Raw genomic sequence first — 20,811 nt, 5'->3', positions numbered from 1 at the left:
CAGGCCGCCGCCCCTTTGCACATGCACAAGGGTGGAGCTGACCCAAAGCTCTTCTATGAGCTGCGTGCCGCCACTGATCCCGCCCTCTGGGTGGTGAAGGTGGCCACACGCTCCCTCGGTCGGGTGATGTCCACAGCTGTGGTCCGGGAGAATTTCCTGGCTTTGCCTGCTGATATGGGGGGGTTGACTGAGCCCGCCTCCTCAACTCGCCCATATCCCAGGCTGGCCTCTTCGCCGGCGCGGCTGAGAACTGCGCCCAACGGCCGCCCCAGAGCAGACTGAGGCTGTAACACGTACTGCCCCGGCGGCTAGCTGCTGCAACCAGCCGCCGGCTCAGTCGCCTCAGTCCGCTCGCCGCCTTTCCCGGGCCGCGCCGTGGAGGTGGTTGCAGGTTGTCGCCCAGTCCGCTCCCCAGCCTGGTTAAACGCCAGGCTGGAGGCGACAACTCAGAGATGGATCCCAGTTCTTTCCAGGGGATGGTAGCAGGGCCTCTCCTTCCCCCGGTGGAGGGCCGGGGGAAAATCCTTCTGCTGCTGGCCCCCGGGCTGGCGGCACTTGGAAAGAACTGGTGTTCCCATCTCTGAGGTCCCAGAGACTGGTGATGGCAGTGTGTCGCGCCGCTCTCGTCCCTCTCTGTCGCCAGCCTCCTCTCAGAGCAGACCCCAGTGGAACGTGCGTCTTTCCCTGGTCTCCTCTGTCAGGACGCAGCTGTTAACCGTGCCCCCACGCCGGGACGCTACGCCTCCCATGTCCGGGCCGGTAACGCTGCCTCGCTGCCCCACCCTGGGTACGTCTGTGGTTCGAGCGACCCCGTTGGTCAGTTCCTGGAGTCTGGCTTCAGCTTCAGGGGCTGTCCGCTGGGTCGCGAAGGCCATCAGGCTCGGCTACGCGATTCAGTTCGCGCAGGCTCCTCCCCTCTTCAGGGGAGTCCGTGCTCCATGCGGGGGCCCCTTTAGTAGGCCCCAGTCATGCGCGCGGAGGTTGCCACCCTACTGGCGAAAGGTGCGATCGAGCCTGTCCCTCCAGCCGAAATGAAGTCTGGCTTCCTCAGCCCTTACTTCATTGTACCCTAGGAAACCGGTGGGTTACGGCCAATCCTGGACCTGCCCGTCCTTAACCGATCCCTTCACAGGCTTCCGTTCAGGATGTTGGTAGCGAACACCTCCTCGGACACGTTTGTCCGGTAGGTTGGTTGCAGCGATTGACCTGAAGGACGCTTACTTTCATGTCTCCCTCCTCGATGCGGACCGTTCCTACAGTTTGCTTCGAGGGGCGGACATTCAGTACACAGTTCTCCAAAAGAGTGACTCTTTTCTCAGTATGGTTTCCGACTCGGTCGCCAGGTGCGTGCTGCTTACCAGCGAGCGCGCACGCAGTCTCTGCTGACTTGCCTCTGTCTAATCGAGAGTAAGAGTGCGGTTCCACTGAAACCTTTTTCAGAGGCTCCTGGGGCATATGGCATCTGCAGCCGCGGTGACGCCGCTTGGATTGCTTCATGTGAGACCGCTTCAGCATTGGCTTCGCGATCGAGTCCCGAGGTGGGCATGGCAGTCTGGCACGCTCCAGGTACAAGTGACTCGGGCCTGCCTACAGACACTCACCCCGTGGTCGAACCTCAGTTTTCTACGGGCCAGTGTGCCCTTAGAACGAGTTTCCAGGCATGTTGTCGTATCGACAGATGCCTCTGCCACGGGTTGGGGTGCCATGTGCAATGGACAAGCAGCCGCGGGCTCCTGGACAGGACCCCAGCGCCTCCTGCATGTCAATTGCCTCCAGTTACTGGCAGTACGGTTCGCCCTGCACCGCTTCCGGGTGTTGCTGAGGGGTCAACATGTGCTTGTCAGGACAGACAACACGGCCGTAGTATCGTACATCAACCACCAGGGCGGTCTACGCTCCCTCCGTATGTTTCAACTCGCCCGCCACCTCGTTTTATGGAGTCAGAAGCGCCTGAGGTCCCTTCGTGCTGTCCATATTCCAGGAGCCCTGAACTGTGCAGCCGTCGAGCTCACGGCTTCAGCCACTCCCGGGAGAATGGAGACTCCATCCCCAGACGGTCCAGCTGATTGGGAACAGTTCGGGGACGCGCAGGTAGATCTGTTTGCCTCCCACGACTCTTCCCACTGCAGCCTGTTCTATTCCCTGACCGAGGGCACGCTCGGCACGGATGCACTGGCGCACAGCTGGCCGCGGGGCCTATGCGAATATCCTCCTCGCTCTCCTCTCGTACCCTCTTGGGACCTCGCAGTAGTTCTAAGTGCTCTGCAGAGGCCTCCCCTTGAGCCTTTGCGGTCGGCCGATATTAAGTTTCTGTCGATGAAGACGGCTCTGCTGACCGCATTGGCCTCTCTTAAGAGGGTCGGGGACCTGCAGACATTTTCGGTTGACGAAGCGTGCCTGGAACTCGGGCCGGCTAACTCTCACGTGATCCTGAGACCCCGGCCTGGATATGTGCCCAAGGTTCCCACCACTCCATTCAAAGACCAGTTGGTGAACCTGCAAGCGCTGCCTTTGGAGGAGGCAGACCCAGCCTTGGCATTGCTCTGTCCAGTACGCGCCCTCCGCGCTTACGTAGACATGACGCAGTGTTTCAGGACCTCAGACCAGCTCTTTGTCTGTTATGGTGGAGAGCGGAAGGGAAGTGCTCTCTCAAAGCAAAGGCTGTCTCACTGGATAGTGGACACCATTGTTTTGGCTTACCAGCAGCAAGGTCGACCATGTCCCCTTGGGGTCAGGGCACACTCCACTCGGAGTGTGGCCTCCTCTTGGGCTTTAGCGCATGGCGCCTCGCTAACAGACATCTGCAGAGCTGCAGGCTGGGCGACACCGAACACATTCGCCAGATTCTACAATCTCCGAGTAGAGCCAGTGTCCGAATATGTACTCGCCCCCCCGAGGGGCCGGTAATGGGCCAGGCTCAGGTGTCTTCGCTTGCTCGCCATTCCACTCCACGGACTGGATACATGCAATATTTTTCCTCAGGTGAGCTCCCCGAGAGCCCTGAGCTCCTCCAGCACTGCTGACGCCGACATCAGTTCAGTCTGCCCTCTCACGAGCCCAGACCCTCATGTCGGCCAGGTGCCCCGTGTGCATGGTTCCCCTTTGGCGACCCCCACATGAGTATTTCCACCGTAAGCCTCCCTAGCGAGCAGGTGTCCTTCCCTTGGCATGCCCCTTCCACCCCTAGGGTACCTTGGTAATCCTGTGTTAAGCGTGGGTCCTTCGGCCGTATTAACCTTACGACAGGGAACTCACACTTACGCAGGGCACTGGAAGACAGCTGAGTGGCGGGATTATATTGGAACCCCCATTCGTTAGTCACTAACGTACGTCGTAGTGACTGAACGAAAGGGAACGTCTCGGTAACGGATGTAACCCTCGTTCCCTGAGGAGGGAACGGAGACGTACGTTTCCGCTTCCACATCAGCTGTGCTACCTGGAACGCAGGAGTTCAGTCTTGGCTCCTCAAGCAGGTAACATAATGCAATATTTCCACGTACTTCCTTTTATAGGGTTACGTATGCAAATTCCGCATGCCCATGGCATTGGCACGCTTTTGGGCGTTTTCTATATGCTCGAAGATGATTAGTCACTAACGTACGTCTCCGTTCCCTCCTCAGGGAACGAGGGTTACATCCGTAACCGAGACGTTTCTTCCTGTGTGCTCACTTCCTATAGTCAGTAACACCGAAGTACCCGTTCTTGTGTCGGCTTGCTGCGCCATTCCCCTCCATATGGACCGGATACGTGCACTAACTGCTCCAGTTGAGTTCCCCGGAATGGCGAACCCTGTTGAGTCCTCCGTTACCCTTGGCAGTCGGATGTGGCGGAGCGTCCGACGCCAGGTCTAGCACTCGTATGCATTGGTGGAACGGGTGTTAGGCTGGGATCCATATGTTGTAACCCCCACGGCGGTCCCATGTGTGTATTCTTCCATGGTACGGCTCCCTACGGCGAGCCCGTGTCTTTCCCTCGGCAAAGCTTCTCTGCCGTCTCAGGAAGGTGTAGTCCCCCGCCTCTAATTCGCCGGGGCCACCCCTGGGACTTCCATATGTTGTGCTGCCCACGGCCAGCCCATACGTGTATTCTCCACATGTTAACTCCCTCCGGGCATGATGTGGCTTCCGCAGCGGCCTCCACGGGCACGCTTTCCCAGCGTTATCCAATAAAGTCAGCTGAATGGGTCTTGCGGAACAGCATCTTTTTGACTCTCCCTGCGTGAATTTCCCTGCCCGCTAACAGACTGGGTCTGAGGGGCTCATGCTGGAAGTGGTAGTAACTAAGGCGTTTTCTAAAGGGATCCCAATTCGTCGTCGAACGTGACCGACTGAAAGGGAACGTCTCGGTTACGTGTGGTAACCCTCGTTCCCTGAAGGAGGGAACGGAGACATACGTCCCGTCGCCACAGTTACTGTACCATCACTGTATGGCTGAGTCACTAAGTTCGGCTCCTCAGTGAAAAACAGCGTGCATTTGCTCTCGCTTCCTGTTTATACCAGCGGCGCGGGGCAGAGTGCGAGATGCAAATCTCGCACTCCAATTGTTCATTGGCCGGTTCTATATAGCTCAAAGCTGATAGGGGCTCCCAGAAGTGATCCCCAATTTGTCGGTACGTCCGACGTACGTCTCCATTCCCTCCGTCAGGGAACGAGGGTTACCATACGTAACTGAGACGTTAATGCCATATATGTAAACAATATATGTCAGTTTATTTAAACAACTTATATGCAAACGTTCAGTATGCTTATATAGGATTTTATATGGATTTATATAGTTGTATACCACATGTAAAATACCTATAGTAAAATTAGTATAAATGCATATATCACAGATATTTATATAATGAATTTCTATATGGTACTGTGCAGTATGTTAAGATCATATATGTAAACAATATATATTTGTAATAATTTATACTTGTAAAAAGTTTATTTAAACATATGCAAACATGGGGTATGCTCATAGAATTCTCTTATGAATTTGGGGCAGTCTACACTTTCTTTCTTTTTTTATTGGATCACATGAGTAACTGCAAAATATGTTTGATGGCAAATGTTCTTAACTTTGCTTCATATATTTGTTAGCCTAAATATATTTTAATACATGTTCAATAAAGTATATTTGTATAATTATGAGACAGACATTATGAACATGTATTTTACATAAGTAACATTAAAAATATTTTAAATTTAATTTGTTTTATGCATAAAATCTACACTAAGACTCTAGGACATTTATCAGTGACATGTCAGTGACAGTAATTTATCTCATATATAATTTGAACATATATAATATATGGAATAGACTTAAATGTCAATATATGGAATTGTTCTAATTTCTGATTCATAGTTGTGCATACATGTGCATTTATGTGTTTACTCTATGAGAATATTAGGATATTTCCTAATGATGTATATGTCAAAATATGTATTATATATAAACATATGTAATATATGGGATACGTTTATATGTCAATATATGGAATTCTTCCAATTTCTGATAGCTTTCATATGTGTATATTGATATTTAATATATGCACATATAGTATTACATTTCTGTCTGGGGTTGCTGCTTGGTTTGGAGCCATTCTCATGAATCCAAAGACGCCTAAAATGAGCAGGTTTTTTTATATACTGTTCAACTTGGTCCTTCTTTTAGTTGAACGGCTGTCTCAGGAGACAAATTTGAAGCTGTTGAAAGGTAGATAAAAAAGTTTAGAGTCATGTTAGTTAACTTACGTCACACACGCACATGTTATTCTTGATAAGCAATGGACACGCGCACGCACACACACACACAAACACACACACACACACACACACACACACACACACACACACACACACACACACACACACACACACACACACACACACACACACACACACACACACACACACACACACACACACACACACACACACACACACACACACACACACACACACACACACACACACACACACAGTTGTTCTAAGAAAAACATGCCCAGACACGATATTTATTTACATGGATATAGCCAGTGTGGTGTAGGGTTAAAGGGATAGTTGACCCAAAAATGAAAAATCTGTCATCATTTACTCACCCTCAAGTTGTTCCAAACCTGTATGAGTTTCTTTGTTCTGCTGAACACAAAAAAAGATATTTTGAAGAATGTTTGTAACAAAGCAGATAGAGCAACTATTGACTACTATAGTATTTGTTCCCTACTATGGTAGTGAATGGTTGCTCTATCTGCTTGGTTACAAATATTCTTCCAAATATCTTCTTTTGTGTTCATACTACTAACACCTGCACTCTCTTTGCTACTGTAGAGAGACTAACAAACCCCCCAAGTCACATGTGAATTGCGCTTCAAAAGCAAATGCAATGAGTTTGCCGCTTATCAGACAGGCGATCAGTATGTCCTCATGCGGTAATTGTTTCTCATGTGGACGTCCGTGAAAATAAATTTGCATGCCACCTCAGTGATACAACTCTTGCATTCGGATGGTGATTTATTCACAGTGGAGGACTGAGATTTTTGATCCCGCACACCTGGGAAGGCACTGCTCACATTGTCAATAACATCAAATAAAATATCATATGTGTCACAGGGTGTTTGGTGTTGGTTTATGTTCATTGTTCTTGGTTCTGTTTTTAGTTTATCATGTTCATGGTTATGTTTGAGTTTGTCATGTTCACAGTCTTGTCATGCACTTCCTGGTCTTGTCATGTGACTCCCATGCCCTCATGTGATCTTGTGTCTTGTCATTGGCTAATTGTCTCATCACTGTTCACAGGTGTCACTTGTCTTGTCATTAGTCTGTGTATTTAAGCCCTCATGTTTGCCATGTGTCTTTGTCTAGTATTGAATGTTGTAACCCGCTGTCGGTGAGTTTCGTTATGGTTAATGCCAAGTCCTTGTTTTGATTTATGTTAAGATTTATGTTTTGTTTGGAATAAAGTACTGCACATGGGTCCTTCAACTTGCCTCCAGTGGATATATCGTTGGATATAGTGGACAGTAGGGATGTGTAAATGAAGCCTCATGAAGCAGTGAGGCTTCACCCTGACTGTTTCGGGAAAAGATTCAAAGCTTCGAGAGTGTCAAGAACAGCGCCATCTGGTGCTTATTTAAAATAAAGCAGGCAGAAGTCTGTGGAAGAAGCTCTGTCAGATGAAGCAACCACAGCACACTCCATCGTTTTAATGCTATGTGTACAAATAAAAGCTTTATTTGTTTGTGTTTAATGTGTCCAGTAAATAAATTAATTTACTCATTAAAGTGTGTCAATAAAATATAATATGAGCTTATATGATTCAAAAAGATGTAACGTAGGCCTACTCTCTCTCTCCACACACACACACACACACACACAAACACAAAATAAGGACATTGTGTGATAGGATCATCTGTAATTAAATGTGCTTATGACACGTGATAGTGCTTGTGTAACAGTAGGAATGACAGTAAGGTGATAAAGGTTTTAATTATTTTTATTTTATTTATATTTTATTTTTTTTAAAGCATACATACATTGGAAGCTATAAGCTCAAAATGTTCCCAGATAGGGGAAGTCTTTCTTTTTTTCCCTGTTGCCATTGCTCTAAATACAAACCCTTCACCAAATACCAACACCCTATCCCCTAATCCCACCCTAACCCCAAATACCAACACCAAATTACCTAAAAAAAAGTGCAAATATTTTACCAAAATACAAAGACACAACTCCAACAAACAAAAAATAATAAATAGTGACTAATAAATGTTTATCTAAATGTAATATATTGTTTAACTTTCAAAGTACAGCACTCTCCTCACAAAACCATCTACCAGACTGAGGCAACAAGGACTCGTTAAGTAAGATCTGGGGGTTCGAAGCTTCTGACACGCAAAGTGAAACGCGCACGTGATTGGACAGAAAGTGAGGCTTCATTTGTCATCGATCACGTGACTCTAGGAAACCAATACACACCCCGATACGGAGCTTCACTACAAAATGTGTCGCATGCGCGATACGCGCATCGGCGCTTCAGTGTCATACGTAACATCACTAGTGGACAGACTGGGTCTGAGGGGCTCATGCTGGAAGTGGTAGTAACTAAGGCGTTTTCTAAAGGGATCCCAATTCGTCGTCGAACGTGACCGACTGAAAGGGAACGTCTCGGTTACGTATGGTAACCCTCGTTCCCTGAAGGAGGGAACGGAGACATACGTCCTGTCGCCACAGTTACTGTACCATCACTGTATGGCTGAGTCACTAAGTTCGGCTCCTCAGTGAAAAACAGCGTGCATTCGCTCTCGCTTCCTGTTTATACCAGCGGCGCGGGGCAGAGCGCGAGATGCAAATCTCGCACTCCAATTGTTCATTGGCCGGTTCTATATAGCTACGTCCGACGTACGTCTCCATTCCCTCCGTCAGGGAACGAGGGTTACCATACGTAACCGAGACGTTAATGCCATATATGTAAACAATATATGTCAGTTTATTTAAACAACTTATATGCAAACGTTCAGTATGCTTATATAGGATTTTATATGGATTTATATAGTTGTATACCACATGTAAAATACCTATAGTAAAATTAGTATAAATGCATATATCACAGATATTTATATAATGAATTTCTATATGGTACTGTGCAGTATGTTAAGATCATATATGTAAACAATATATATTTGTAATAATTTATACTTGTAAAAAGTTTATTTAAACATATGCAAACATGGGGTATGCTCATAGAATTCTCTTATGAATTTTGGGCAGTCTACACTTTCTTTCTTTTTTTATTGGATCACATGAGTAACTGCAAAATATGTTTGATGGCAAATGTTCTTAACTTTGCTTCATATATTTGTTAGCCTAAATATATTTTAATACATGTTCAATAAAGTATATTCGTATAATTATGAGACAGACATTATGAACATGTATTTTACATAAGTAACATTAAAAATATTTTAAATTTAATTTGTTTTATGCATAAAATCTACACTAAGACTCTAGGACATTTATCAGTGACATGTCAGTGACAGTAATTTATCTCATATATAATTTGAACATATATAATATATGGAATAGACTTATATGTCAATATATGGAATTGTTCTAATTTCTGATTCATAGTTGTGCATACATGTGCATTTATGTGTTTACTCTATGAGAATATTAGGATATTTCCTAATGATGTATATGTCAAAATATGTATTATATATAAACATATGTAATATATGGGATACGTTTATATGTCAATATATCGTCTCGGTTACGTATGGTAACCCTCGTTCCCTGAAGGAGGGAACGGAGACGTACGTCGGTAATAACCGACGAATTGGGATCACTTCAGAGAGCCCCTATCAGCTTCGAGAACTTAAGAACAGGCCAATGAACAATTGGCGTGCGAGATTTGCATCTCGCGCTCCGCCCCGCGCCGCGGGTATAAACGGGAAGCGAGAGCACCGCACTGACGTTTTTCACTGAGGAGCCGAACCAGTGACTCGGCCAAGCAGTGATGGAAGGAACTGTGGCGACGGGACGTACGTCTCCGTTCCCTCCTTCAGGGAACGAGGGTTACCATACGTAACCGAGACGTTCCCTTTCAGTCGGTCACTACGACGTACGTCGGTAATAACCGACGAATTGGGATCCTTATGGAAAACGCCACAGTTACTACCACTTCCAGCGCCCAGCGAGAGCCCCTCAGACCCCGTTCTGAAGCGGGCGGGAAGATTCACGCTAGAAGAGTCATACTGCTGTTCCGCAAGACCCATTCAGCAGACTTGATTGGATAACGCTGGGAAAGCGTGCCCGAAGGACGCTGCGGGAGCCACATCATGCCCGGAGGGAGTTACCATGTGGAGAACACGTATGGGCTGGCCGTGGGCAGCTCAACATACGGAAGTCCCAGAGGTGGCCCCGGCCTAATGCAGGCGGGGGACGACACCGTACTGAGACGGCAGAGAACTCTGCCAAGGGAAAGACACGAGCTCGCCGTAGGGAGCTGTACCGTGGAAATACACGTATGGGACCGCCGTAGGGGTCACGACATACGGAACCCAGCCTGACACAAGTTCCACCAATGCATACGAGTGCCAGACCTGGCGTCGGACGCTCCGCAACATCCGACTGCCGAGGGGTGCGGAGGACTCAACAGGGTTCGCCAATCCTGGGGAACTCGACTGGAGAAAATAAGCGCACGTATCCGTTCCAGGGGAAGGGAATGGCGCAGCAAGCCGACACTAGAACGGGCACTTCAGTGAAGCTGACTATGGGAAGCGAGCACACGAGAAGCCACCGGCTCTACACGCAGGCTATAAAACCTAGCGAACGTGTTGGGTGTCGCCCAGCCCGCAGCTCTACAAATGTCTGTCAGCGAGGCGCCACGAGCCAGCGCCCAGGAAGAGGCTACACCCCTGGTGGAGTGAGCTCTAACCCCGAGCGGGCAGGGCACGTCTTGGGATACATACGCCAAGACGATGGCATCCACTATCCAGTGGGCCATCCTCTGCTTGGAGACAGCCTTTCCCTTCTGCTGTCCTCTGTAACAGACGAAGAGCTGCTCTGAGGTCCTGAAGCTTTGCGTTCTGTCCACGTAAGTCCGGAGAGCACGGACGGGACAGAGCAAAGCTAGGGCTGGGTCTGCCTCCTCCGAAGGCAGCGCTTGCAGGCTCACCACTTGGTCCCGGAAGGGAGTAGTGGGAACCTTGGGCACATATCCAGGCCAGGGTCTCAGGGTCACCTGAGAATCACCCGGCCCGAATTCCAGGCACGATTCGTCGACCGAAAATGCCTGCAGGTCCCCTACCCTCTTAACTGAGGCCAATGCAATCAGGAGTATTGTCTTTAGAGACAAGATCTTAAGCTCTACTGACTGTAAAGGCTCGAAGGGCGCCCTCTGCAGTGCGGTCAGCACCAGAGACAAGTCCCAAGAGGGTATAGAAGAAGGGCGAGGAGGATTTAGTCTCCTCGCTCCCCTTAGGAACCTGACGATCAGATCATGCTTGCCTAAGGACTCACCATCAATGAGGTCATGGCTTGCGGCGATGGCGGCAACATATACCTTGAGGGTGGAGGGAGACAGCCTTCGCTCCAACCCGTCTTGAAGAAAAGATAGCACAGATCCGATCGAACACTTCCGGGGGTCTTCTCGGCGAGAAGAGCACCAGTCGACGAACAGGTTCCACTTCAACGCATAAAGCCGTCTCGTAGAGGGGGCTCTGGCGGAAGCGATGGTGTCGACTACCGCTTGCGGTAGGTCACCTAGAACCTCCGCGTCCCGTCCAGGGACCAGACATGGAGTTTCCAGAGGTCTGGACGCGGGTGCCATAGGGTGCCCCGTCTCTGAGACAGAAGGTCCTGCCTCAGAGGAATGGGCCAAGGAGGTGCTGTCGCGAGGAGCACTAGTTCCGGGAACCACGTCCTGTTGGGCCAGTACAGAGCTACCAAGAGGAGATGCTCCTCGTCCTCCCTGACCTTGCACAGTGTCTGTGCAAGAAGGCTCACTGGGGGAAACGCATATTTGCGCAGAGCCCGGGGCCAGCTGTGTGCCAGTGCATCCGTGCCGAGGGTCCCCTCGGACAGGGAATAAAACAACTGGCAGTGGGTCGTGTCGTGGGCGGCAAACAGATCGATCTGTGCGGCCCCAAAGCGACTCCAAATCAGCTGGACCACCTGGGGGTGGAGTCGCCACTCTCCGGGAAGCACTGGCAACCGTGACAGCTCGTCAGCCGCACGATTGAGCAGGCCCGGAATGTGGATAGCACGAAGGGACCTCAGATGCTTCTGACTCCACAGGAGGAGATGGCGGGCGAGTTGGGACAAACGGCGGGAGCGTAGACCACCTTGTTTGTTGATGTACGCAACGGCCGTCGTGCTGTCCGTCCGGACCAGAACGTGCTTGTCTTTGAGCGACCCTTTGAGGCGGCTGAGAGCAAGACGAACTGCCAGCAACTCTAGGCAATTGATATGCCATTGCAGTTGGGGCCCCGTCCACAGACCCGATACTGCAAGCCCGTTGTACGTGGCCCCCCAACCCGTGGGTGAGGCATCCGTGGAGACAACATGATGCCTGGACACTTGTTCTAGAGGCACTCCTGCCCGTAGAAATGAAGGGTCCGACCACGGGGTGAGAGTTTGGCGGCATCTCGGCGTCACTTGGACACGGAGGGACCCGCTGTGCCACGCCCATCTCGGGACTCGGTCGTGTAGCCAGTGCTGAAGCGGTCTCATATGGAGCAGCCCTAGCGGCGTTACCGCGGCTGCTGCTGCCATATGCCCCAGGAGCCTCTGAAATGTTTCAGTGGAACCGCTGTACTGCGTTTGAGCGTACTCAAGCAGCTCAGCACCGACTGGACGCACTCCTCTGTGAGGCACGCAGTCATGGCGACCGAGTCGATCTCCATCCCGAGAAAAGAGATCCTCTGTACGGGACAGAGTTTGCTCTTCTCCCAGTTGACCCGAAGACCCAACTGGCTGAGGTGCCGGAGCACCATGTCCCTGTGTTCGCACAACTGCTCCCGTGACTGGGCAAGAATCAGCCAGTCGTCGAGATAGTTGAGGATGCGAACACCACGCTCTCTCATGGGAGCAATGGCCGCCTCCGCGACTTTCGTGAAGACACGGGGCGACAGGGACAGCCCGAAGGGCAGGACTTTGTACTGGTATGCCCGTCCGTCGAAAGCAAAGCGTAGAAACGGTCTGTGTCGAGGGAGAATCGAGACATGAAAGTACACGTCCTTCAGGTCGATCGCTGCAAACCAATCCTGGGGACGGATGCATCTGAAGATGCGTTTCTGGGTTAACATTCGGAACGGCATCCTGTGGAGGGAGCGGTTCAGGTAACGCAGGTCCAGGATCGGTCGTAACCCGCCACCTTTCTTGGGTACAATGAAGTACGGGCTGTAGAACCCGGACTTCATATCGGCTGGAGGGACCGGCTTTATCGCGTCCTTCGCCAGTAGGACAGCGATCTCCGCCCGAAGCACGGGGGCATCCACCCACGCAATAGACGTGAAGTGAACGCCCCCGAACTTGGGCGGACGCCGGGCGAACTGAATCGCAAGCCGAGTCTGATGGCACAGATGACCCAGCGAGACGGGCTGGGGAGCGCTAGCCAGGCCCCCAGACCGAACAAGCGGGGTCATCGGTACCACAGACGTACCCGCAGCAGGGCAGCGAGGCGGAATGCAGGGACCCCAGGACGACATGGGAGTGGTCCGTGTAGGGGTCTGGGTCTGACACACGACCTGCATCCGCTGAGGGGGTGCGCGAGTGTGGGAAGGCCGCTTGAGTGCGTTCCCACAGCCGGCACCCCCTGCTGGCGATTTGGAGAGGCACCAGAGGCTGACAAGGCATGGGAGCGTTGTACACCGCCCAGCGCGCTCTCCAAATGAAGGAGGGGCTGAGCGTGGCAAGGCTTTGTGGCGTTGCACACGGTCTGCCTCACCTCCTTCCTCAGCGGGGAACAAGAGCGGCGAGGCATAGCGTCGCGCACTGTCGTCCACACACCGCTGAGAAGAGGGGAATGAGAGTGGCGAGGCTTGTAGCGTCACACACTGCCATTCTCGCCCTCTTGTGGGGAGGGGAATGAGGCCACCAATAGTTCCATAATGCAAAAGCCTTCCAACGCACATCCGGGAAAGGCAAGAGGCAGGCAAGGCGAATTATGCGTTGCACTATGCCTCAGCCACCCGGGAAAGCATGGCTGTCGAGCATGAATCGGATTCAGCACGAGCGCCCACTATTATAGTGGGAATCTCAGCATCATCTTCATTTTCAACACATAACAGCCCTCTCTCCGATGCAGCGATTGACATCTGTCCTCTGCTAGAGCCCCAAACGAAACGCTAGGTCCTTTTTTTTTTTTTTTTTTAATTATTTATTTATTTATTTTTTAGGACCAGCAATCCCATCTGTAAGCTACCGGCAGACATGTGAGACAGTGGGCGTGGCCGTGAGACGGCACACGGCGCGCTGAACACTCAAGCCCTTATGAAAAAGGCAAGATGAACAGCGCGCCAACGTGGCCATGCTCTCATTAGAGAGCATAGACCACCCACAAACACAGTCTCAACATGCGTAGCCGGCGAGTGACGCGCGCTGAGCTGCCGTGGCAACCCGCGCTGTCACTCGGCAGCTAGACGGCACACGGCGCGCTGAACACTCAAACCCTCACGCGGAAGGCGAGATGACCAGCGCGTCGACGTGGTCCCGTTCCCCTGAGAGAACACGGATCACCCACGAACACAGTCTCAACATGTTTATGCGAGAGGGATCGTGGCCGTCAGGACAGGAAACAACCGCATCCAGAAACGCACGAGTGGAATGACGTCTTGAAAAAGACGCAGTGTCACACCCGTGTTGCTCTTTTTGTGAGGAAACGCTCTTTTAAGAGAGTGCTGAAGCACCCAGGGAAACCGCGGCAACACACAGGGGATAGTGCAGCCTGTGTTTGCACTCAAAGAACGGAACGCCCACCGATACCAACAGATTGCTGTGATAACAGCAGTTTGTTCCTTCTAGCAGCTTGAGTTCGCGGTCCCGCTGGAAAGCGCCGTCACACCAGCACACGATCCTCTTCTCTGTTCTGATGAATTCTCTTTCGCTGAAAAGACAGGAAAGCAGTCTCTGCAACTTCAAACGCCGGTTCGGCTCCGAAGTGAATGACGTCAGTGCGGTGCTCTCGCTTCCCGTTTATACCCGCGGCGCGGAGCGGAGCGCGAGATGCAAATCTCGCACGCCAATTGTTCATTGGCCTGTTCTTAAGTTCTCGAAGCTGATAGGGGCTCTCTGAAGTGATCCCAATTCGTCGGTTATTACCGACGTACGTCGTAGTGACCGACTGAAAGGGAAGGAATTCTTCCAATTTCTGATAGCTTTCATATGTGTATATTGATATTTAATATATGCACATATAGTATTACATTTCTGTCTGGGGTTGCTGCTTGGTTTGGAGCCATTCTCATGAATCCAAAGACGCCTAAAATGAGCAGGTTTTTTTATATACTGTTCAACTTGGTCCTTCTTTTAGTTGAACGGCTGTCTCAGGAGACAAATTTGAAGCTGTTGAAAGGTAGATAAAAAAGTTTAGAGTCATGTTAGTTAACTTACGTCACACACGCACATGTTATTCTTGATAAGCAATGGATACGCGCACACACACACACACACACACACACACACACACACACACACACACACACACACACACACACACACACACACACACACACACACACACACACACACACACACACACACACACACACACACACACACACACACAGTTGTTCTAAGAAAAACATGCCCAGACACGATATTTATTTACATGGATATAGCCAGTGTGGTGTAGGGTTAAAGGGATAGTTGACCCAAAAATGAAAAATCTGTCATCATTTACTCACCCTCAAGTTGTTCCAAACCTGTATGAGTTTCTTTGTTCTGCTGAACACAAAAGAAGATATTTTGAAGAATGTTTGTAACAAAGCAGATAGAGCAACTATTGACTACTATAGTATTTGTTCCCTACTATGGTAGTGAATGGTTGCTCTATCTGCTTGGTTACAAATATTCTTCCAAATATCTTCTTTTGTGTTCATACTACTAACACCTGCACTCTCTTTGCTACTGTAGAGAGACTAACAAACCCCCCAAGTCACATGTGAATTGCGCTTCAAAAGCAAATGCAATGAGTTTGCCGCTTATCAGACAGGCGATCAGTATGTCCTCATGCGGTAATTGTTTCTCATGTGGACGTCCGTGAAAATAAATTTGCATGCCACCTCAGTGATACAACTCTTGCATTCGGATGGTGATTTATTCACAGTGGAGGAGTGAGATTTGTGATCCCGCGCACTGCTCACATTGTCAATAACATCAAATAAAATATCATATGCTTGGTATAATATGATAAACTGCATATTTAATTGAATAATAGGAAAATAATATCCTAATTATTATTTGATGATTTAAATGTTTAAAAATGGGAAGATATGTAGACGCATATTAGTTAAAATAGTTTTCTGCCTTGTATTTTATTTATATAAATAATTAATAAAGTATTTTGTCTAAAATAAAGGATGTTATTTTATTCCACATGGAAATGAGCGGAAACACAGCCTTTTATTTACACAGGGTAAACGTAGCTAATGTTGCGGTTATTTTAACATAATTGTTGCCGTAATACCGGCCCATTTCAAATGTTTATGTGCTTTTCATCTTTTTATTTTTTGAGCGGTGATGAAATATATTGCACTTGTAAATACTTGCCAGCATTTCAGTAATAAAAGTCTAGCGAAGTTACAAAATGACAGCGAAGCGCAACCGTACGGTGCTCTGCAGTGGCCAAAAAGGATATAAATAGTAATGATGGGTCGTTCACGAATGAGTCGACTCTAAGAGCGGCTCTTGTAGGTGAACGCCGGGAGCTGGCTCGCATATCTGAAGAGCCGACTCTATAGCCTATGGAAATTAAATCATTATGTAATAATAAAATAATGAATTATTTTCATTTGATTTAAAATAATAGACTGTATATAAATAATCCGTTCCCTCTGAGAGGGTCTTCTCGAAAACAGGACAAATAATTACTGAGAGAAGAAACCGCATCAGCCCCTCGAAACTATGCCCCGTAGGTGGGGTACATTGTAACATGTGAGGGGCACATTGTAAAATGACCAAATGACAGCTTAAAATGTTACCTGATGTAATAAAAAATCTAAGACAAACTAGAATATTTTGTCAATAAAATACACATATTAATTTTTTCAAATAAAATTATGGCATTTTTTAATTATTAAAAATAAACACATTTTTGAGTTTGACAACAAACACACCTCAAAATGCAGCTTTACAGCATAGTTAAAAAAAATAATAATAATGAATAATTTCTGAACATTGGCTCTCAGTCTTTATTCACATTTTTCTCATGGTTTCTCAATAAAATTCATAAAAGTATAGAATATAATAGCACAGTTCTAATAGGGGCTCAGTGTGACAACATGCCCACCTGCACAACTGTGATTTAAACCCGGCTCGTGTCTTCTGCTGTTAGATCAGCATTAAAGAACGATCTCAACTGTTAAATAACAGATAGAAGGTTAAAATAATATCGATTTGTCTTATTTTAAATAAACACAAAAAACTGATGAAAATAAACTTAATACATTTACTTTTGCTATGGTTAAATAAATGTTCAGTGATATCTTCCAATGATTTGTTTTATTTATTTTGACACAATTCTTTCTCTAAATAATGTTGATATGGTCACTAGTAAATACACTATGTTGTGGAAAGTTTTAAACCATGTGTTTTACAACTAACCTGCGTTACTTTGTGCCCCGCTCTTCCATATTCTTTTTTCATAAATAATATCCTAAAGAAATTGTGAGTGTTATTTCATTTAATAATTTAATTAGAATTGTTTTCACATCTATCATAATCAAAGTCATAGTTAAAACATTTACTTTTTAAAGAGCCGCTTGTGAGTCAAATAAGCCGGCTCACGAAAAAGAGCCGAAATGCCCATCACTAATAAACAGTGAATTTTGAAGTGATATATTCTCGAGATGTGGATTCGGACAGCAGTTAAATTACCACCCGACGTTGGTGTTTGGTGTTCAAAAAACAGTAGGTAATTCGGCCGGGGATTTTTACACAGGTGGTGGGAGAAAAACACAGACATTATGGATTTGGGCGGCAATAAAATCACAGACTAACCCCTGTAAATTATGAAAATCCCTTACGACCCCACGAGAAACAATTACCGTCCGAATAGGGCTTATGTCTGATTTCGAGGTAATTCATGGTACAATTTTGGAAGAAACTGTACAGCATCTTAAAACTTCAACTTGCTCTCTCGACACACTTCCCACTTCTTTTTTCAAAAATGTGTTTAGCTGTTTAGAAGTGGTAAATTCCTCACTTCTTTCTGGGACTTTTCCAAAGTCAATATTAAGCAACTACAGACCAATCTCAAATCTCCACTTTATAGGCAAGATAATCGAAAAAGTTGTTTTTCAGTCAGCTGAATAAATTCTTAAGCTCAAATAGATATTTGGACAATTTTCAATCTGGTTTCCGAGCGCATCACAGCACAGAGACAGCGCTCATAACGATAATAAACGTTATTCCCTAAAATACTGATACAGGTAATACAGGTAATCAGTGCTGGTGCTACTCGACCTCAGTGCTGCATTTGACACTGTCGATCACAACATACTTCTTGACAGGCTGGAAAACTGGGTTGGGCTTTCTGGGATGGTCCTCAAATGGTTCAGGTCATACTTAGAAGGGAGAGGTTATTATGTGAGTATAGGTGACCATAGTCTGAGGGGACATCCATGACATGCGGAGTCCCACAAGGGTCAATTCTTGCACCACTCCTATTCAACCTGTACATGCTCCCACAGAGCCAAATAATGAAAAATAACAAAATGGCTTACCACAGCTATGCAGATGATACTAGAAGTCGACCGATAGGGGATTTTACCAATAACTAAGTTGGACTACACTTGCTGATAAACGATTAATCAACCGATAGTTATTAAAATGGATACTGAACCAAAAAAAAACAACAACATAATACTCTAAGTAAAACAGCGCTGAACTTTATTACAAGAAAGAAAGAAAAAACTGAGCTAACAAAAAAAGTACTGAACCATGAAAATGTTCTAAACGAAATACATGTATAAATATCTGTGGCGAGGTGGACGAGTGAGAGACATGGAGGAGCGAGCGAGATCGGTGTGCATGATTGAGAATGAGCGTCACCTGCGAGGCACACCGGTCTCGAGTCCTCTCATGAGGGAGCACGGAAGCATATAAGGACGAGCGACTCCAGTGAAGGAGGAGAGAGGACCAGGCCTGGATTTTAAGTTGTGTTTAATTTATGTTTTGTTTATGTATGTGCGCAGCAGTCGTCCGTGAGGGGCTGTCGCTTTTACTTTCATTTTGTGTTCATTTATTTTATTAAAGTCTGTTGAATGTTCGCCGGTTCCCGCCTCCTTCTTCCCTACATTGGTGCCGAAATTTGGGAGGAAGGAGGGACATGCTGTTAAAGAGCCCTCGCTGCTGAGGGGGATCGCGGTGTTGAGGAGTTCGGGCAGCGCGGAAGAGGGAAGACCGCGAGTGGCTGCCCGAGGCAGGGGTGCTGGAGCGAGTGAAGATCCGGTGGGACGGAGAGCTCGCTACCGTGCCCCTGGGTCAAGGTCTGGGTCAGTTGCGGGGTACTCCCCGGCTTACGAGGGGTGTTGGGGGTATGTGGCGAGGTGGACGAGCGAGAGACATAGGAGGAGCGAGCGAGATCTGTGTGCGTGATTAAGAATGAGCGTCACCTGCGAGGCACACCGGTCTCGAGTCCTCTCACGAGGGAGCACGGAAGCATATAAGGGCGAGCAACATTGTGAGGACACTGCCTTTTCAAGTATTTTTGACAGAAAGGGTAGATTTTAGATTGGCCTATAATTGACTAATTCTGTAGGATCAAGTTGTGTTTTTTTAATAAGTGGTTTAATAATAGCCAACTTAAAAGTTTTTGGTTCATATCCCTAATGACAAAGATGAATTAATGATATTAAGAAGAGGATCTATGACCTCTGGTATTATCTCTTTTAAATCATGGCACCATAATGCAAGAGACTGGGATGGGGGAAGGAGCAAAAGAACCAGAAGAATGGAGATCAGGCAAAGATCCACTGGTATCCGAGGGGATTGATCTATTTTATTAGAGGATTCAAAATTATGTGATGTGGTTATAATTGGAAACGTTTTATGAATAGTAAGATTTTTTAAAATATATTTCCCTCTTTAATGTATTTTTATCAAATAAATGCATCCTTGATGAGCAGAATTTCACTTAAGACTTCTTTCAAAAGCATTTTAAAAATCTTATTGACCCTAAATTTTTGGAACGGTAATATATTGTATATTTCATTTTTTACATGACTGTGAATAAATGGAATGAATTGAAACATGATTTATAATTTATTTATTTTACTTTCAACACATGCATGTATTGTGTGTGTATTGTGGCAAATGCAAAGTAGAACCAAACTAATCTTGTTGTTTAAGGCCACAGTGTGGGCCCACAAATGACCCCAACGGGGGCCCACTCTGCTTTCACGCTGGTATCTGTGCTCACAGTTGGGCGTGCCCGTAATGGCCCCGTACGGGCCCCAAAGGAGCATGTTTGCTGCCAAGTGAGTTCACTGATGTTGTTGTCATGGCTGTGTACATTCCATGTGTAAAAAGCACAGCAGCGACTGTAGCCTGACTCAGCAACTTTATAAATGTTATGTAGAGAGTATAAACCCATGACATCTTGATGTGGTTTAAAGCTGCACTATGGCTGATAAAAAGGCTCTGGAGAGAATCAGCAGAGGTCATTATAAGGACACAGCTACCCTCACTGACTGACATATACAGAGTCAGATGTGTGTGTCGAGCAGCACGTATAATTCAGACTCACACCTCCAGACTTACAAACAGTTTTTACCCAAGTGCTATGAAAAAACTTAACTCATAATTGTTCACGGGACTTTGAATACATAATACTGTGCAATATATCTTACATGGGACAGTGCAATACACTATACATGGGACTATTTATAGAGTGGATCGTATTAAACATATTACACATTGCAGGGGGGGATTACAAGGGATTGCACAATATTTCTAGTGCTATTAATTCTTGCTGCTATGTGGAATATTCTTGTTGCGGTACTTTGTGTTTTGCTTATGTGTGTTACCACCAGGGCCAGACTGGGTCACAATTTCAGGCCAGGAAATCCTACACCCATCCAAGCCAAATTTAGAATTTAGAAACAGACAA

The sequence above is a fragment of the Gobio gobio genome (assembly GCF_949357685.1).
Source record: "Gobio gobio genome assembly, chromosome: 5".
Classification (NCBI taxonomy): domain Eukaryota; kingdom Metazoa; phylum Chordata; class Actinopteri; order Cypriniformes; family Gobionidae; genus Gobio; species Gobio gobio.
This window is presented reverse-complemented; position numbering follows the sequence as displayed.